The following is a 21,533-nucleotide window of genomic DNA, read 5'->3' as shown; positions in this document are numbered from 1 at the left end:
GGTTGTACTGGGATATGAGTAAGTGTGAGAAAAAGTCTTACACCCATTTTCCACACAATTCATGTCTATGCCATTAGGTATGTTTTAAGTCTACTTTGAGTCTCTGGCTCAGTACCGACTGAGGGACTCCATTTTGGCCGTCCTCATACTGTTGTTCCCGGACATGCATAGGCAGGCTTTATGTTTCAGAGACAAGAGGACTTGTGTCCGTAGGCATTGGCCAAGCATGACTTCATAAGTTGTGTGTGGTCATGTGTCCGTGCGTATGTGTGGGCACACGCTGGGCAAAATGTGAAGAACATACCTTCATTTGTTTGAGTTTGCATGTTTGCATAGGCAGCATACCACTGTGTCCACGCGGACCAAGAGCAGCTGACTGGTACCATCTGTGGCGTAAGACTCTTGCCACCCACTGTTGCTTCAAGGCCTCGTCTAATTGCCCCTCAGGGGGCTTAGGGTTTTTGCCCACTGATCCCATTCACTACTTCAGCCATCTCTGGTTTTTGAGGCTGTTGCAAACCAATTGTAAATTAGAGCTGTGTATATCTGTGTGTATAGCTGTCCTGAATTGTAATGTGAAATAGTTGTTCTTCAGCCTCCACAGGTTTGTTTTTCTTCTGGCTTGTTTCCCACACGCTGGATGACAGACATATATCAGCTTGGCCGGTTTACGTTGTTTTAAAACCATCTCATATTTTACTGAGATTAGTAAAAGGACTTTTTTCTAGGGGAGCAGCAATGTTGTTTTCCAATTAACTCTTTCCCCACCATTGACAGAATTTTTCGTAATTTATGACATAATGCTTGACTGCAATTGGCAATACATGTTTTCACTGTTATATGGTGGGGGGTGCTATTACGCTTCCTCTGAAAGAGTACAGAAATTCTGGATCAAAGCACAGGAAAAAAAGAAGCAGAAACGAGATAAAAGCATTGCTTATGCACATGCAAAATAACACATATAATAATATAAACTGCCTAATGTTACCTCATTTTACTAAATGTTACTCTTTCAACTCCATCTTTTGTTTATTCTGACCCCTTGATGTCACAAGTGTTGCTGGTATTGTCATTCCGCACAGTTTTTGACAAAAAACATGATTTTTCTCTGCTTTTTTATGAAACTTACCCATATTCAAGTGTTGATAAAGAAGTTAGAATATATGTTTTGTTGTTGTTTGTTTTGATATATTACATTTTCAGATATTCACGCAACAAAATATTCTGGGGGCCATGAAAGTTTTGTGAAAATAATTAAAGATACTGGCAGTGGCTGGCAACTTTTTAAAATTCCCCCTATAGTCAATAATTTTATCGTTTATAAACGATTTCTCCTGTGAAAAAAAGTTATTAATGCCTTAAAATAGCTTGAATGTAACTACACCCTTGCTTTATTTAGTATATGTGGCTTCATGCATATGCAATTTAGCCCCGCCTCCACACACCCACACCAGCTCAGAGATCCACTCGGCATGATCAACTTTCTATAGTAAATGCTGCACAAAGGTTCTTTACAACATTGAACGCACAGGGGTATTTAATATGATTAGCCTTTTGCTTGACAACATTATCAAACAGCTAATAATGTGTTGCTAATGTTACACAAACCATATTCCCGTTCACCATCTCAGTATCCCTTGATTTGGTTATTAGTTTGTGATGTAAGAAACACCAGTGATTTTAAACCAAGCTTTTGAGACTTGACTTTATGAATTTGCACATGATTTGTCTTAAAGCATATTAAAAACACCACATAGACATATACTATATTGCCAAAAGTTTTGAGACGCCTGCCTTTACATGCACATGACTTTAATGACATCCCATTATTAATTTGTAAGGTTTAATATGGAGTTGGCTCACCCTTTTGCAGCTATAACAGCTTTAACTCTTCTGGGAAGGCTTTCCACAAGGTTTAGGAGTGTGTTTATGGGATTTGTTGACCATTCTTCTAGAAGTGCATTTGTGAGGTCAGGCACTGATGTTGGGCGAGAAGGCCGGGCTCATAGTCTCCCCTCTAATCCATCCCAACGGTGATATAAAGGTTTGAGCTCAGTACTCTGTGCAGGCCAATTGAGTTCCTCCACACCAAACTCACTCATCCATGTCTTTATAGACCTTGCTTCGAGCACTTGTGTGCAGTCCTGTTGGAACAGGAAGGGGCCATTACCAAACTGTTCCCACAAAGTTGGAAGCATGAAATTGTCCAAAATGTCTTTGTATGCTGAACCATTAAGAAGAGTTCCTTTCACTGAAACTAAGGGGCCAAGCCCAACTCTTGAAAAACAACCCCACACCATAATCCCCCTCCTCCACCAAACTTTACACTTGGCACATTGCAGTCAGGCAAGTACTGTTCCACAAGCAACCACCAAACCCAGACTTGTCCATCGGATTTTTACTCCAGAGAACACATCTTCACTGCTCTAGAGTCCAGTGGCGAGTTGCTTTACACCACTGCATCCAACGCTTTGCATTGCACTTGGTGATGTAAGGCTTAGATGCAGCTGTTTGGCCATGGAAACCCATTCCATGAATCTCCCGACGCACTGTTCTTGAGCTAATCTGAAGGACACAAAGTTTGGAGGTCTGTAGCTATTGACTGCAGAAAGTTGTCGACGTCTGTGTACTGTGCACCTCAGCATGCACTGACCCCGCTCTGTGATTTTACGGGGCCTACCACTTTGTGACTGAAAACAGTTGCTGTTTTCACTTGTTATAATACCACTAACAGTTGACCATGGAATATTTAACAGTGAGTGAATTTCATGCTGTGACTTATTGCACAGGTGGCAAATGATCACGGTACCACGCTTGAATTCACTGAGCTCCTGAGAGCCCATTCTTTCACAAATGTTTGTAGAAGCGTCTGCATGCCTAGGTGATTGATTGTTCTACACCTGGGGCCATGGAAGTGAGTTAAACACCTCAATCCAATGATTTGGAGGAGTGTCCCAATACTTTTGGCAATATTGTGTATAAACAACATTAAATACTAGATTTTTACCACAGGGGTTCTTTAAAAATAATGGCGGGGAAAGAGTTAAAGTATAGTTTACTACTAAACCTGCCTTATCTTGAGTAACAACATATTAGCATTTCATTTCTCTTTGATTTATCTTATTAGCAGCACAACCACTGCATCTGTATTAGCTTCCTAGCCTCCGCCTCTCAGTCTGACTAGCTTAACAGACAGCCACCACCTATAACGAGAGGGTATTATTACTAATAACAGTTAATTAGCCTTGTCAGAGAGTTTCTCTGAAAAAAACAGGAAGGGGGAGGGGACAGTAACAGAAACAAAAGACCCACTATGGCTGAAGTCTTCTCTACTCTTTAACTTCTTCCTTTTTATGTTTATTTACTTTCAACATGTCTCTTCATAATGTAAATATTTAATTGTTATTTGTGAGAGAGTACTAGGTACATAATATTCACATATTTTCAGCATTAAATACAATATATACGAATATTTATTATATTAATTTAGGAATAAAGCAATGTTATATATATATACAGATTTGTATATACATTTATTTGGATTTGGTTTTATAATAATATTAGTACTAATATTAGTACTGGTATAGTATTCATAGCAAGTAATTATTAAGCTGTTCGGAGCAGCTGAGCTCTGGACGACAATAAAGTTTTTTGGCAGAAAAGAGAGATTGGCTGGGAAGGCATGGGGCTGTATGTGTTAGTAATTTTAAAGTTGTGGGGGTCTAACTCCCACAATGCACTGGCAAATTCCTTTAACATATGGCACGTCAGGAAAGGGGTGGTTGACCTCTGGCCTCTCGAAAGTCTCTTGAGACGCCCTAGTCAGGCTGCATAAGAGATCTACCATCACTGCGGACTGCAAGACTGTCTGTGAATGGTATAACAATCACTTTCCATCTTACCTTTCCCCCTAAAATTCCACTCAATGTCTTCATGGCTCTCACAAAGAGTGATCTTTTTCTGCCTTTTGTAGTCCCTATGTAGTTTTTCAACGCTTTGCTTCTCTGTACAATACATCATTTCAACACATGTGATCCATTAAGGTAGAGCCAGGAGAAAGCACAGGAAACAGTCTTTCTGAAAACGTGTTACCCTCCTTTCAACTGTTTCCAGAGTGTCCCCACTGCCCCCCACTACTTCCTCACAATATGATTTTTGAGAAAAAAAACAGTTTGTATGTCAAGCAAAGGCAGGAACAGATTAATGTGTTTTGGTTTTAAATAATGCATCTAATGACTTCAAATTGCTCTGCATGGGCTGTGCTAGAATCTTTTGTGGTCCCATCAAACCTTCTTCCGATTAGATTCTATTGATCCTGTTAATTCTTAAATCTGATAACTTTTAAACAGGCATTCCATTGGTCAACCACTGTGCTTATACTTCCAAGCCATAGTGGAGAATATGCGAAGAACATGCATGTAGAATTTAAATCCTGTTTTTGGTTATTCTATTTACAAACCCCATCTTAAAAAACTGACCAATCCTGCCTTAGCATCCACTATTTTCTCAGACACTTTTGTATATGAATATTGAGAAGTGCATGCTAATGTAGGGTCAAACGAAATCTGTGACAAATAAGTTGACAACATATGTTTTTACTAGGGATGTGCGAGACTGGCTGAATTGTCAATTAGACGCTAGTGCTGCTGCAAGTTGACTTGAAAAATACTAGTCATTTTGCTTTTGATATTTTTACAAAGGCTACATTTAAATTACAGTCAATGTTACATCTTGCAATTAAAATATTATTTTGAAAAGTGTATATCTGCAGCGAATTTTACCTCAGGTTTGGTGTGTGGTGTTTTTTTGGCGCTTGTGGCGGCTTTAGAAAACTGTCCACTCGGAAGATGAACAAGGTGAGGGAGGATTTTGAAAGCCTACACAAAACTTTTCCACGTTTTTATGTCATGTCAAACAAGTATAACAATTAAGCTTGCTTAGGCTTGTTATACTACCATTATGAGGGACAATATGGTATGACCATAGACTGGAATATGAACGTAATGTCTGTGACGTCACTGATAGGATACCGATAAGCGGTTCTGAAGCGTAAAGTAGAGACATCGCGCGTCAGGCCCGGATAACAGAAAATGGGCAAAGAGGCGGGATGTGGGCAGATCTTAGGTGACGCAATGACTATAGACGCCAGATAAATGGTTATCCACCTGCCAGATGCAGAACTTTAAGGCTTTATATTATGTAAACGAATGAGTTATGAAAAAAATCCTCACAGTTGCCATGAAGGGCAAAATTAGCCGTATATAAAGAACCATAATTTGTACATGATGTACGCATGTTTTTTCTGCTGTTAAGTTGGAAATTTTAACATAGGGCTCAAAGAAATTTCGCAGGAGGTTGCTGCTTGGGTATCAAATTTAATATTAGATTAAAAGAGATATGTTATGTAGGAAATTTAGCCTACTTTCCACTTGAACAGTTGCTTTACCAATACCATAATGATAAGAAAATTAGGTTATATAATGTATAGTTGTCAGTACACATCAAGCATTTCAACATGTACAGACACATGTTTCATACACAAGAAGTACGGTTAAACCTTGACACGCAAGTGGCTGTCATGATAACGAACAAAAATACCATAACGCGCTGACTTATGTGTACTAACTTTTATTTTAAGGAAATTGGTATTAGGTTTGAACTTATTGGTCCTGCACTGCCTATTGACTCAGTTGATTTGAATGAATACAGTATGTTTCTATAATGGCTTACATTGCTTAAGTGAACGATCAAGTTTAATACAGTGATCATAATGGGATTATGATGGGATTGGAAAGTTTTGGGCATGATCTACTGACGATGCTCATATTAAAGAACACAGATGGGATTGGATGGTATTGGAAAGTTCTGCGCATGATCTACTGACGATGCACATATTAAAGAACACAGACGCAGCCGGAACATTTCCATTTCATTGACCAATGGAGTTAGCGGCTGGTCTAAGACATGCTTTTTTGCTCAATAAATAATGGTGCAAAGTAAATTGACGAGCGCAAACCTTAGTAAATCACCTTGCGTGATTCAATAAATACTCATATTAAATACGCTCCTCTTATACATTTTGCCTCTGAAAGGGAATCTCCTGCAAATGCATATGCAATAAAGTCAGTCGCAAAAATAACTGTGTCTACGCCTTTTCAGCACAGTGTCTTTAGTAAATCATGACAGTAGTTTTAACGGCAAAACAGGGTTTGCACCAAGCATGCAGTCTCCCTCTCATTTACTGAAGCTTTCGCGCCTCGATCGCCCCCCGGTGACCGGTCCCAGTATAGCCGCCCCTCTGTGTTTTCTAATGGACGCGAGGCAAACTAAATAATAAAATTACACTTCAAAAATTTCCCCCCAAAGGTAGTTTATGTCACTGAAGGCAGTTATCATCACGATGATTTCATTTCAGGTGTTCGATTTAAAAATAAGTTTAGTTTGAGTTAGTTATTTGATGCTATAAAAACGGGGGGTGTGACGTCATGATTGACAGCTGAGACTGAGGTCTTCTCTGAGTGAAGTTGTCACTGAGGCACTAACGGACTTTTTTCGAAATTTTTGGGAGCAGATTAGAGCTTTAGCTTTAATTTCTACATTCCCATAACTGTTTATTTCACACCAACATAATTAATTGTTCTGCATCTGCGAGAGTGTGGGCGGGCTTTTGATATCGCGACTGTACTTCCTGCTCTACTTCCTGCGCTCTACTGCGCAACTCCGGTCCCGAAATCGCTACTGCGCAGACTCGGTCCCAAGATGTCAGCGCCGTGCAAGGCTGCCTGAAAGCTTCAAATATGGCAAGCGGAAACGGATGATGTCGAGTCGTCCATATTTTTTACGGTCTATGGTTTGCACCGGTGCAAGCTACTAGTAAATCTGGCTCTTGATTTGGATGTCTTTGTTGTCCTATCAATCAACTAATTCAACAGATGGACACTCATGTCTTGGTGTGGTCTAGATGACCTGAAAATTGATGTCAAGTATCTAGATCAGAGTTCTTCAATAATCAGACAGTGACATTCCAAAGGTTACAAAAATAGCAGGAGGTCTCTTTTCATCAAAGAAGTCAAACTTCCACCACAAATATAATCAAGTCTACACGATCCTCGTCACCAACAGTCACAGATCGAATTGCAACCCTTCCAACAGGTGCATCTCCAAAGCGCACCCTGGGATCTCTAATTGATGGCTCTCACGATATCAAAGGGTGGACAAATAGTAGCTCAGGGCAGTCCTCTGAAGTTGATAGATCCACAGGGTGGTAGAGGAAGGGTCTGAGGGTCAGGGTCAGGAGAAGGGGATGCATCCGAGGCCTTCATTGTACCAATGAAAGGGGCCGTGTTCGAGGCCTAGTTTGTGTAGACCCTGCGGGGGAGAAGATACATAGAAGGTCGGTTGCAGGGTGTGAATGGGACAGCTGCGTTTGGCAGAATAGGAGGTCCCTTTGTGTCCCTCCAATAAAAAATCTGCGACCAATTATCTGTGTCTGTCCCTCAAGTTAAATTCCTGGAGACTTTTTGAAAAGCACTAGGACTGGGGGAGGTGAAGAGTTTGGTGTAAGGAAAGCACAGATGGTGGGATTTTCCTTTAACACCTTCTCCATGTTCTGCCTTGATGGAAAGTTTGTTGCGTTGCTCAAATCCAAGTGAAATGGAATGCACATGTCTGCTGTCATGTCTACTAGTTTTTGAAACTAGCACAATCTCTTATTTATGACACGCTTTAGTGCCAAGATTTTGTGGAAAGTCTTTATGTTTTGGGAATAATCTTATAATGCACCCTTTTACAATAATACGTTATAGAATTACAACATTGACTTCATATTATTCATATAAATCAAAAATTATAATAGAATAATGTTATAACTATTTTTTAAATCATAGTTTTTTATTTTATTTTAATGTGGCTCAAAACCATTGTACTAATTCTATGTAACATATATGATGTTCTAGCTTATGAATCTCATTAGAGATGTACAAAACTATATATTTTCTTGACTACTCGACAAATATATGACTTTATGTAATTTCATTTATATATTGGTCGAGTCACTGTGGTGATAATACTAAAGAGGTCAAAATAACATATCACACACTAATGGGATCACTTGTAATCACTTTTAAATCAAGCTGCTCTCTTGCTGGTTGGCTGCAAAGTGTTAGCCTTGATTCTGATTTACAGTCTCAGCAGTGTTTCTTGTTATGGTCACTTTATTTTAATGTGGCACTAAAATGTTGTCAGGCCCTGTTTACACCTAGTATTAAGATGCGTTTTGATCGATCGTATAGAAGTGGATGATGCTAATGCATCATGCATGAACATTACTGGAAGCGTGCTTGCCAGATGGGATTTAAACTTTGTCAGCTGAAGACCCAAGCTTGGTTTGAAGACAAAATGTTCTCTCACCATTCCTGATTTCTAACACACACTCACCACATTCGGCATGGTCTTGCGGCTGTCAGAGCAGAAACAAAAGCTGCTGCTGTCTGTGGCTGAATAAAGCACTCCTTAAACCCTCAATCACTATTCCCTAGGTTAGTCCACTAATACAGGTCACTTGAAGGAGTGAATGCAAACAAGTTAGTGAATTCAGACAGCTGTTTAGTGTAGATCGGATGTACACTTATTATTGTGGTTCAATGTAGGATAGAAAGAGTGCACTCGATAGTCCACTAGGGTTTCGGGCACCGCTACAAATGGCTATTTGAGGGTATAGGGGGCAATTTTGGATTCAGCCTGTATTTTTTTGTCATATCATATATAAATTGCATAAGTTAATTTCATCCATTAGATCAAAAGATCTGAAAAATCCATACATTTACCCACCCCATACATAGATCCTCCCCTCGAAGTAATCAGGACATAAGTGGTTGAAAGTGGACAGAAGAGACGGATTAAAACACCAAACGGGAATGTGTCTTCCTTGTCTATTGTGATCCGATTGACCAAACTGTGTGTAAAAGGGGCCATGTTCTAACTTATGTATTCTATTGGGGATGCACAATTATATACTATATATTCAAAATCAAATAGTCAACCAATTGGTCTTACACTGTGAAAAAAAAAATGTCTCCGATTGAAAATTTTCCAATGACTGATCACATCTAAATATTTCAGTTGGCCCAATTGAATTTCTGTGAATTGATGCAATTTAATTCACAGAAATTCAATTTGGCCAACTGAAAAATTTAGATGTGATCAGTCACTAGAAAATGTTCAATTGGGGCCTTATTTTGTTTTTTACAGTGTAGGGAAACCCTGTATCGTTAGGCATATTTTGATGTGATTCTACACAATACCCATTTAAAAACAGCATTCACCAGGGTTTCCACAATACAGTTACTAATACAGACTGATTTCTAGTCTAGTATGGGAAAGTGAGTGACTGAAGAAAGTTGTTGGCTAGAACGATGTTCACCCATGTGCTAGGCATTAAGTGTTAATTGCTGCTAAATGCCCAGTGTTTAGTACAGCCTTGTTAAGTATACTTTACTTTTCCAATGAAATTTTTCATCTTTGACAGGTGAAATGGGCTTCATTGTAATTCTTCTTGAAATTGCCTCAGATTTGTTATTTTTTCCTTTCAAATTTTTAGTTTGTTGCTATAAGTTGTGTCTGAATTTATTTTATACTTCAATATTTTTCTTTTTGTATGCAACTTCTGGATTATGACAAACAATGTCTTAAGCCCTTAAATTCTTTTCAATCACCTGCCTAATAAAGTTATACAGCTTTAACTGTGGCAGTGGAACCTCCCTTTCAGTAATAATGGATAAAGAAAGACCAGCATGCAATTATTTAACCCCCCCCTCACATTGTGAATCTTTTTTTCAGACTGTGATCCAAGGCTAATTGGAGAACTTTGGGTAAGGTATGTTGTGTGGGACCTTTGACCTGGTGGGGGTTGGGCATATTATTGAATAGGTATAGAATGACTGAGCCTCCGGTGACCCCCTTCTGACCTTTTTACTTCAGTCCCACATGGTTGCCAATAGTGACGGCTCCGGTTGATCTTCACCTGTCAAAGCAAGACTTTGACTAAAGACTTGCAGCTTGGGAGGAGGAAACCAAAACAAAAAAGAGGGAAAGAAAAAACAACAACGCATATAAACTGGTCTCTCGCTGGCATGGCTTTTCAAAACAGAAATGCATGACTGACCGTCAGAGGTAAAACGCATTCATTACACATGTGTATTTTCATGCCCGTTCACTTTCTATACAGTTGTTTTCAGGTTTTCCATTTTTAAGCTGCTGTGTCTTCTCCTTTTGAGCTATAAAATACATGTTCTGCATCAGCAGGTATGTATAGCCGATAAAAGCCGACCGGCAGCAGCCAAGGTGGCGAGTCTTAAGCGCTGTTTGGTGTTGTAATGGTATGGCGCGTCTTTCAGTGGCTTCCCGTGTGTTTTTCAAAGGGCTGTTATTTGAAAACATGGCCAGTTGAATGATGACTTGTGTTCTTTCAACGCGAAACCTAGCTTCCTCTCACCTCTTGGATTTCATCACACTTTTTGTTCTCAAACTGGAATGCGTTTGAAAGGAAACAAGATTGCTAATTACCTCCTAGCAATGCTAATTGTGTCATTATTACAGAGTATAAAACCTTTCTTCCATTAATTTGTAGTTACAAAATCCTCTTTTGATTTATGTTTACTGGGTCTCTGATGTATATGATTGTATAAAATAAAGAGGAAGAAGGAAAATCTAGTTTAACCCTTAGGTACATCAGGTCTTGAGTGACCTGGAACATCATTCACTACCCTCCTCCTTATACCTTTTTTTTTAAGTTAGACATCAACCTTTTTAGTATTCCTCAATCAATTTGTTATAAACAATATAACAAGATAAAAAATAATACAATTATAAAACAATGCCGGGTTTCCCATTCATTTTTTGTAAAAAAGTTGCATAGGGTCGCTTATGACCCAGGGTGTGTAACAGTGTAAGTATATTTTTTCTTCACCACAATAATTGAACATTTGATGACTGAAGGTGGTAATATCTAATACACAGTGATGAAAATTATAGTTTTGAGAATATATTTAGATGGTGAATATGAGCCAGATGCTGAATGTACTGGGAAATGAACTCTGATGAGGACAGTGATGATGGTATAAAACATCTGCTCAAACTGATCCCTTCAAAGCTCCAAAAGGTAACAAAACATGCTTTATTTTACTCTTCTGTAATTGTTACTCTAATATACTTTTTACTTTTTCTACTTTAATATCATTGCGACAGGTAGAGATCTATATGTGTTAGATATAGATATGGGTCACTAAAGACCCGAATACTTACTCAAGAGAGTTTGTGATTTCAGACCAACCATACAGATATCATACTTGGATTTTGAAATGTGGGTGTTACACTCAAAAAGATTGCGAACTTGCTTTCAGCTGTGGAGTGGTTTAAGCTGACTAAAGGATTGGAAAAGAAAAAAACCAAAACACAAATGCATGTTACTCATAACAGAAGTGCATTCAAGTTATCATTTGTTGGAATTTTTTTAATGAATTTTTTGGTAAATTAATACATAGGTGAGAAAAATCTTGAAACGCTTGAAAAGCATGGCTTTTTGGACTTGAGAGCAGACTAGGAAGCTAACGAGCTCAGTCTTTCGGATAACACAAGTGGCCTCCTTGTAAAAAGCCAATAATCCTTACAGTTCTGGTTGAGTAGCTTAAGACCCCCCTTGATCTTTGGGCGGATGGGAGTCAAACATTCCAATCCCGACGATCCCCTTTGGCGATTTCTGTCGGTGTAAAAGACAAATTTGGTCCAAATCCTTTTCCCAGTGAGTTTTATTTGCATTAAAAAGAGGTTATGAAAATAACTTACTTTTGTGCTGAGTTTAGGGGGCCGTGCTGGATAAAGGAGGGAGCCTAAGTCTAGGGCAGAAGGTTGAGTGAGTCTCTTTGACAAGAAGTCGGCGGTTTTTCTCATCTGCTTCTTTGTTTGTTTCAGCAGACCTCAACAATTCTGCCTATTCCTATGTGCAGTCTATAAGAGGAATGGTGGGGGCTACCTGTTAACAGTTGTGCTTTTATTCCAGGCACCCCAGGGAGGCAGCAGGCACGGTCCGCTGCTGCTTAAAGACTTGGCCGTGGAGCCAAAGACACATCTGGTCCGTTTGAGCCGTGCAGATGCTACTTGGAACCATCTCCATCCCAAACGAACCGTCTGAAAGAATACGGCACATGTAATAATGAGCTCTTTTTCCTCAAATGGTCTCATCGTCAGAGCATTTGGACTGAGATGAGGCAGTTTCAACAGGAATATAATCTGGAACGAATTGAGCAAATTGTAACTCTGACTGGTAAATCTCAAGTTCCCAGTGTTTTTTTCATGTAAACTGGCTGAAATACTGTGAAAGGCCAAATTTCTCAGCATATACATGGCAAAGGTCCAATATGTGTCCAGTGACAAATTAAAGGACCATTATCAGCCATTGTGTTTCCTGATGCACAGGCCATCTTAAAACTACTTCTATCTATCTATCTATCTATCTATCTATCTATCTATCTATCTATCTATCTATCTATCTATCTATCTATCTATCTATCTATCTATCTATCTATCTATCTATCTATCTATCTATCTATCTATCTATCTATCTATCTATCTAGGTTTTCAGCAGCCTTAAACATTGAGGTAATCTGCCAGCCATCCCCATGTCTTTCAACAAATACATGCAAAAGCACAACTTTGCCAAGAGCGTTTTTATGTTACAATATTTTATGACCATGTGACTGTTTTCAGCAGGCTTTATACTTTGAATAGTCACACTATAAACAGTTGGTTTCTAGGCAATGATGAAGATCATTCACACACACACACACACACACACACACACACACACACACACACACACACACACACACACACACACACACACACACACACACACACACACACACACACACACACACACACACACACACACACACACACACACACCAAGAAGGTGCAACCTGATGTCCACGGACCTGTGCAGTGCTGATGGAAAAACTGCTCTGTGACGCACACGAGATCTTGCGGGTGTTGCTTGAAGGAGAGACACAGTTCCATGTGGCCCTTGAGAGCCATGAAGCCAGAATTGCACCGTTCCTGGTCCAGTCCAGACAGAAGGGCCTGTCTGGAATGCAATGTGTTGGCCATCTGCAGACGGATGTTCATAGCCGCTCTCCAAAGACCAAACACTCGCCTGAGAAAGTCCACATCAGAACATCGGATGGTGGCAGCTGCCCAATTTTGTCATCTCTTTGCCTTCTCTATTCATCTGAGAGCATAAAATGTGGAAACTCATTCTTTGGTTGATTTATTGATTTAGTAATCAGTCCGAACCATCTGCTTGCATGAAAACTAGGTCACGCTGAAAGCCGAGGACACAACAGCGACGGTTTTGTCAGAGAATAAAGTTGCTCTAAGAAACATGCGACTTTTATCAACACCGAGTTCATCGGGACACACTCGGGTGACGGAACGAGGATGGAAGAAGATGAAAGGCTTTTTCTCTGATCCTTTCGTTCACTCTTATTGTCTCCTCTGCGTTCTCCTGAGATGAGGGTTATGGACTACAGAGAGGTTGAATTTGGCTGCATTCCAGCCACATCTGCTCTACTGCTGTTGCACTTTTCTCTCTTGTATTTTTACACTTACTGCTCTCGGTTTTGCAGCATGCGCACACACTTTTTCAGGCATAAGTAAGACACTAATGACACGTTGCCTATGGATTAGAATTGAACCAAGACGTTCCTTCATTTCCTGATTCGGTTAGGTAGATGGCTGGATTAAAATGGTTCATTAAAAAAAAAAAAATAAAAAAAAAAAAATATATATATATATATATATATATATATATATATATATATATATATATATATATATATATATATATATATATATATATATATTTGTGCAGATATATATATACTCTACACTACCAGACAACAGTTCTGAAACATTAAGGTTTTATTTAATATTTTAGTAGTAGTCTCAAAAAGTACACCTCAAATAAAGAATCATACGTCGCGAATCAGCAGATTGATTGGTGATTTATATCGCCAATGTCACGTGAGTTCAACAGTTTGCCAGTTTGACAAGCGATCCGAATCATGATTCATGACTGTTTGATTCTTTATTTGAGGAACACTGAAGAGAAGACAATGCTGAATAAAGTCGTATTTTTTGTTATTTTTGGACCAAAACGTATTGTCGACGCTTCAAAAGAGTAGACATTTTTGGGTGAACCTACCCTCTAAATGCAATTAAAACATAGAGTTTAAATGATTATATTTATTAAAATTATTAAATGGATGCCACCTTAATGGGACAATAATAGCCCTCCCTATTATCAAACATTTCATTACACTGTAAAAAAAAATGTCAATAAGTTGTGACACCATATGTTTTTACATTGTTTTAACTCATCAAAATAAGTTAAGGAACGTTAAACTTTTTTTAATAAGTTATATACAAGATGTAACTCATTTTTTGAAGTCAGTTTAATATAATCTAAGTTGAAATGACTTAAAGATCCAAGTCGATTGTACTTAAAAATTTCAGGCTGTGACTTTATTTTTACAGCATAGGCACTTTATTTATCACATTTAGGACATTTTCTTAATTTTTATTGAAAGTAAATGTCTTTTTAGTGTGATTTGTGACGAGAAAAGGGATAAGAGTGAGCTCTGCAAAATCCGGTTTCAAACCGGGGTCGATACAAACCAATCTGGCATTGTAAGGCGGAGCTAGTGCGAATAGCACTTGCTGACAAGGGCACTCTATTTGCACATGGTGTGAATAGACACTCCAGTTAATGGCAAATTAATAAAAACTTTCTATTTACAGTATAATAAATGCTGTTCTTTTAAATTTCTGTTAATCAAGGAATGTTTCCAAAAAAGTATTAAGGAGCATAACTTTTTAACATTAAGGATAATAAGAAATGTTTCTTTTTAGCACCAAATCCACTGAAGGATCATGTGACACTAAAGACTTAAGTAATGATGCTGATTATTCAGCATTGCATCGCAGAAATAAATCACATTTTAAAATGTTACAACAGAAACCAGTTCATTTAAATTGTAATAATATTTCACAGTATTACTGTTTTTACTTATAATCAACTAAATGCAGCCTTGGCGATATTAAGAGGCTATTTTCAAAGAAACATTAATGTTTCGGTACTGTATATTTGACAGTTCAGCAGCTTCGAATATTTTTATATGCCAGGAAGAAAGGATGAATAAAAAGGGCACGTTGAAGAGAGGGAGGTGTGTGTACGTCTGTCGGGAAGAGAGCTATAGCTGGGAAAAGGAGAGTAAAAACAAGGCCCTGTCAATTAGTTGCATCTAATCAGTGACTGTTTAATAAGACACATCTCTCTCTCTGCGCTTGAACTTGCCCTGGATGCCAACAGCAGACAATTATAAACCTCGTGAGCGCTCACTGCTCCGAGAGAGAGGGGGGACGGATAGAGTCGCGCACTGAACTCCTGACCCTCTTCACACACCAAGCGTCTGTTGTGGACTCCGGGAGGTGCAAGATGGGTCACAGCAAGCTGTGAAGGGGAGACCAGGGCTGGGGGAGCTTGGGGCATTGGAGGGAGGCATGGAAAGGGGTGGATGGAGGGGAACAGTAGCTACTGTGTAGAGAGATTACCCTGCTACTGTGCCGCCATCAAAGCCACAGCTATATATGCAATGTCATCGGCAAACACATTGGTGATGTGATCATTTACGTTTAGGTTTGTTTACATATATTGAGGACAAAATGTTTTTCAGACTTAGTAATTAACATTACAATACACAATTAAGTTGTTTACTTCCTTTTTAAAGATTTTATTTAACCTAAATATAATACAAAATATGTTTACCCATACTGTTTCAACCATGTTACCATCAAAACGTATCATAAAACTTTGTTGTGTTTTCATTATACTTTAAAGATAGTATAATTGATAAGTCATTCTGCCATTACTCACCCTCGAGCCGATACAAACCCGTGACTTTCTTTCTTCTGTGGAATATAAAAGAAGATATTTTGAAGAACACTTTAGTATAATAACACGTGACCATTGACTGATATCATATATTGAGATATTTTTATTTTAAGAAGTGTATTCGTCATGGAAACGTTTTATGTTTTGTTATTCTCGTCAGTAGGGGGTGAGCTTAAAATGCCAATCCTGTCAGTGATTAATTAAAGGGCTAAGTGGATATTTGAGGATATATGTCAGTTTCATGTTAAAATGTATCATGTTTAAAGGGATAGTTCACCCAAAAATGAAAATTTGATGTTTATCTGCTTACCCCCCCAGGGCATCCAATATGTAGGTGTGTTTTTTTCTTCAGTAGAACACAAAAAAAAAATGATTTTACCTCCAATCATTGCTCGTATAATGCATGCCAATGGGGTCTAATTAGAATAACACCCCATTGACATGCATTAGCTAAGCAACGGTTGGAGTTAAAAACCTTAATTTGTGTTCTACTGAAGAAAAAGCACATCTACATCTTGGATGCCCTGGGGGGTAAGCAGATAAACATCACATTTTCGAAATGCTTGCTCCCACAAAAAAAAAAAAAAATCTGAGAATATCTCGCCAAAAATCATAAAATCAGTCCAAAGCCACTGACAGTGGATGCAGAGCAGTCGAAACAATTTGAGGGTCATCTTTAGCTTAGGAAAACAAAAGGATGCCCAAAGAAAGGTTCACAAGGTGTGCGTGCGTGTTTGTGTGTGTGCGCGTGCGTGCGTGTGACACCGAGCGCCTTTATGCATAAATGTATGAATACATGCGGTCAAATGTCACGGAACAAGATGTGAATAAGATACTTAATTGGTAGATCATGTGCAATTGCTTTTTACGCTGTCGTTTGCATACACTTTGAAATTCGTCTTCTGAGGGAATCGCTCCCAGATGTTGAATATTTTCTTTAATCATTTCCATTGGTCCGCTCTCGCGCTGTGTGAGGCGACACGTCTTAACCAGACCATCTATATGTTTGCCTTCAAGTCATGTGTGAAGAATAAGCAATGTATAATTATTTAGTGTATAAAATATTTAGAATACTTTGCTGCATTATTGATTTTAGTTACGTGTAAGTGAGTAAATGCACGATGACATCATTATGGGCGTATTCAGGGATTTTTAAAATACTAACATCATACATTTATATAATGGCATATTGTGGTGTGAAAATATACTAATATATAGACTTTTTTCAAAAAAATAAAATAAATAAATAAATATATATATATATATATATATATATATATATATATATATATATATATATATATATATATATATATATATATATATATATATATATAGGCCTATATAAGTGTGTGTGTGTGTGTGTGTGTGTGTGTGTGTGTGTGTGTGTGTGTGTGTGTGTGTGTGTGTGTGTTGTCTGGATTTAATTTTATCAAATAAATGGAGCCTGAGCATATAAAACTTCTTTCAAAAACATTAAAAAGTCATACCAACCCAAACTATATATATATATATATATATATATATATATAATGAATTACAACGTCTATATATTATATAACGTGTATATATATTTTCTTTATTTAAAATATTAGTTTTTCTTTGACCTGAACCTGTTCTTGACAGTCTTTGTGAGCTCCCTCTCCTCTCTCGTCTCTGCCTGACCTTCACATCACCCCTCTATACTGCCTCATGAGTCACTGCATCAAACAACACTTGTCGACCAAACTCTCTCTCTGTCTGTTGCTTTGTCTTTCTCTCTGCCTCTTTCTAACTTCTGCTCACCTTCCTGAAGAGGTCAGCTAGGCCCCAGACAGGCAGACACAGTGCTTCACACGACACACACTTGGGAAATTCCACCCCGGCACAAAAACAGATGCAAGAGGAGGGGAAAATGCACATTTTTGTCTCTTTGAAGCCAGCACTGAATCCAGTTGCCCCATCATAAATTAATAAGAATAATTGCTACTAGTGTAAAATTACATGTATGAGATAGTTTAGTCATTGATCCGATTCTTTTAAAGGGGTACTATTATGCTTTTGTTGTTGTTGTACATTTTTAACTTTCTCTATTGCTGCTGTTTGATCATGAAAAAAGGTCTGAAAAGATATAGCTCACTCTAAATTAATTTGTTCTCTATATCACTGTTTCTGAACTTCCTGCCCACACTGCAAACCCTAACGCTCAAAATTAATAATTTGTTTGAGTAGAGCCAAATCAAATTAGCCAAAATAGTTTAAACAAATTAACTTGTATAAGTATTTAGAACATTCTTTTACTTTTGAGGTCTCAAAACTGACACATTTTAAGTAATCTGAATTGTTTTATTGTTTTGAGTTTTATCAATTGTTAACACTTAAATTTAACTTAAACTGGGCTGGGATTTCTATTTTTAAGTGGGAGATACTAGTGTTGTGTTTTTTGTTTTTGTTTTTTGTAGAGTTACCAACACAGCACCGAGTAAAGCATGAACTTTGTTTGAGAACAGATATACTGTATGTTAAATTTACTGCTGCCCTCATTCAGCAAGTGCTATGCTACCAAAACATTGCGTAACCAATTAGCAAGGTGGCTTTTTTTGAATCTGCTAGTTTAAGCGAAATATTTCCGCTATTAAAAATATGAAATTACATCATATTTTTAAGTTAAATGTATGAATTGGCATACTCAAATATTTCAAGTTCATAGCAATTAAAATGTATGATTACAAAATAAAAATATCCAAGTTCAGCTAACTTGAACATTAAAAAAATAGAAAAGTCCCACATTTGTTTTACAATTTTGTGGTGCTCTACATTATACAGCTGATAACGCTGAACCTGAAGTAATTGTCTTCCTGATTTTTTGTCATAATCACCACAATTACAGGCTCTGTAGTTCACTGTCATCAGCAAAATGTCATGCATTTAGACTCGGGACTTGACAAGGTTAATTTGAGGTCGCATTTTCCTTTTATACTGTGATCTTCACTGATGATCAACTGATCCCACATTGACTGTGAAGGATGTCCTGACTACAGACGTGGGCATGTTCAAGGGTTTAACCCCATTTGCCCTCTCTTTTATTTAGCCTGCTGATTTATGAGTCCAGGCAAAGAAGAGAAACAGCCATATCATTGCCATACGGTCTACATAACGACCCAAACCAGCATGGCCAGGACCACTAGAGCCTTATGCATGTGATTTTGCTGAGCATGCAAATGTGTTAAACATGTGACATCATTGCTGTATGGTTACTATGGCGCTCATTTTTTGTTTTAGTCCGAGTTTTTTCATATTTTTCATGTTATATTATTTAATTTTTATTCAGACTAAAATAACATCTCCCTATAATTGATGAAAATAACAGTTTAGTTGATAAAAACATGGAGAATTAACATATTCAAAAACGTATATTAATTTAAACGTCAAAATAAAAAAAAGTTATCATTATCATTAAATAATGCTAATTCTAATAAATGGTAAATGGTTTATTATGGTAAATAATACAATATTGTGAATGATATTTGCTTTATTGCATTCTTAATTTTATGCTTAATTTTAAAGACACCATGAAATCAAAATTAACACATTTTTTAAAGGAATATTGCGGTATTTATCATAAACGATTTATCCATGTACATCATTTTTTGAGTTCATGCGCCCTCATAATCGTTAATAAGAATAACTTCCCCTCCCTTTTGCTGTGACATTTTCTTCTTTTGTGACGTGTTTATTAGTCTCAGCCTCGGACCGTTGGCTGAACGTCTGATGCATATGGCACACTTTTCTGAAAACACTTCAGGAGTTTCAAAGTCATCACCTGATTGGTTGAATTCTACAGGATGTCCGCGAGATGTGCGTATTGGGTTCTTTAACGGCCCGCCTAGAAACAAATGCCGTGACGCCAAATTCTCTGGTGGAAGAAGAACACCGTCCTGTTTACAACTGTGAGAATGAGCGCTAACCAGGATTAACTAAATGCTGGATTTTCAAAAGTATGTGAAGTTCGGAGCTCTATTGTTACAGTAAACTTACACAACGTTCTAGAATGAATAATTTATAGATGCATGCCGGTCTGTTATTGCGGAGACATCGACTTGACATTTTCACACCCCTAAACATGATGCGGAACAAAACGAACTGTGATTGGTTGCCTTACTTGTCAGTCGGGCATCCACTTGGGAAGGCCTTGACCAATGAAAGCTGTGAAAAGGTCCAGGCCTTCTGCCGAGAGTCTGGCTACTTGAGGCTATGTGTTTATTGGCATGTGGGCAGGACAACCGTTCACTCACATGAGATCGACCAATAGTAAACCACAGCAATCCGATCAGTCCCCCAATCAAAATGAAGTTCCCTATACTACATTTTTATTCTTGTTTGAGAAGCGATTAAAATTGGATATACATTTCAGAAAAACACTTAAAATGGCTGACACAACACACTGGTCCAAAGGACCAATCAGAACACACTTTTCATAAGGAGGGGCTTCATAGAGACTGGAACTAAACAGGGCTGTGTTTCCTGAAAGCATCGTTAACCAAATATGGTCACAAGTTCTGATGTTATCAGCATAGTTCAAAGAGTCAATGTTTTCTAAAACCATAGTTCCAACACACATCATCGCAAAAGTTGTGTGGTTGGAACGACAACTTTTGACTTGTGTTTAGAAGTATAGTTTCTTGTTTGCATGATGTGGATTTAATTAATGAGCGAAACAAGCAAGCTGACAGTACAATCTTATATTTTGAATATATATATATATATATATATATATATATATATATATATATATATATATATATATATATATATATATATATATATATACTATTGCAACTTCCATTTCATGATGACTTTAACAGTTCGTTTTAATGAGTATCATTTTATTATCATCATTATGTGCATTGTTTTCGTCTCACATCCTTTGACAGTTCTAACCCCTCAATAACAAACTTTTTCAGTAATTTCGTTGAGGAGATTACCAACGGACAGCCACTAGACAATTCACTCCTTAGTAATTATTTTTGTTCAAATCCAAAATGCTTGCCAAACACCACTAAAGGAAGCCTCAGTTGTCTGTCTGAATTCTTTTTTTTTTCAATTGCTGTCCTTTAACCGATTGTCCCTCCACAATGACAACCCTGCCCCTCTCCACCACTCCAAACCAAATTCTTTGGAAAGTCATCTTATATCACCCTTTGAACGTGCATTGAACTGTAAAACCACCCCATTGGAAACAAAATAAAGGGATTGAGGATGGGAGGAGTGATGGGGGATGGGGTCGAAGGAGGAGAATTATAATTCTTTGCAGGCCTTCGGTATTAACCCAAACACCATCGCTGTCAGCGGCTCCGGGAGGGAAGCGCAAGGGCCAAACATTCAGTGTTAATTGGCACTTTGTAAGCTCCGAGCCTTCCCTTTGTGAAAGGTGGAGGGAATAGAAGATGGGGGGAAAAGAGAGAGAGGAAGAGAGAGAAAGCCAGTTCTTGTTCTTGCTGGGCCTTGTTGAGGGTATTTACGGTTCACTTCTTATCCTTTGTTAATT

This window comes from Pseudorasbora parva, chromosome 14 (assembly GCF_024679245.1).
Source record: "Pseudorasbora parva isolate DD20220531a chromosome 14, ASM2467924v1, whole genome shotgun sequence".
Classification (NCBI taxonomy): Eukaryota; Metazoa; Chordata; class Actinopteri; order Cypriniformes; family Gobionidae; genus Pseudorasbora; species Pseudorasbora parva.
Note: the sequence above shows the minus strand (reverse complement) of the source record.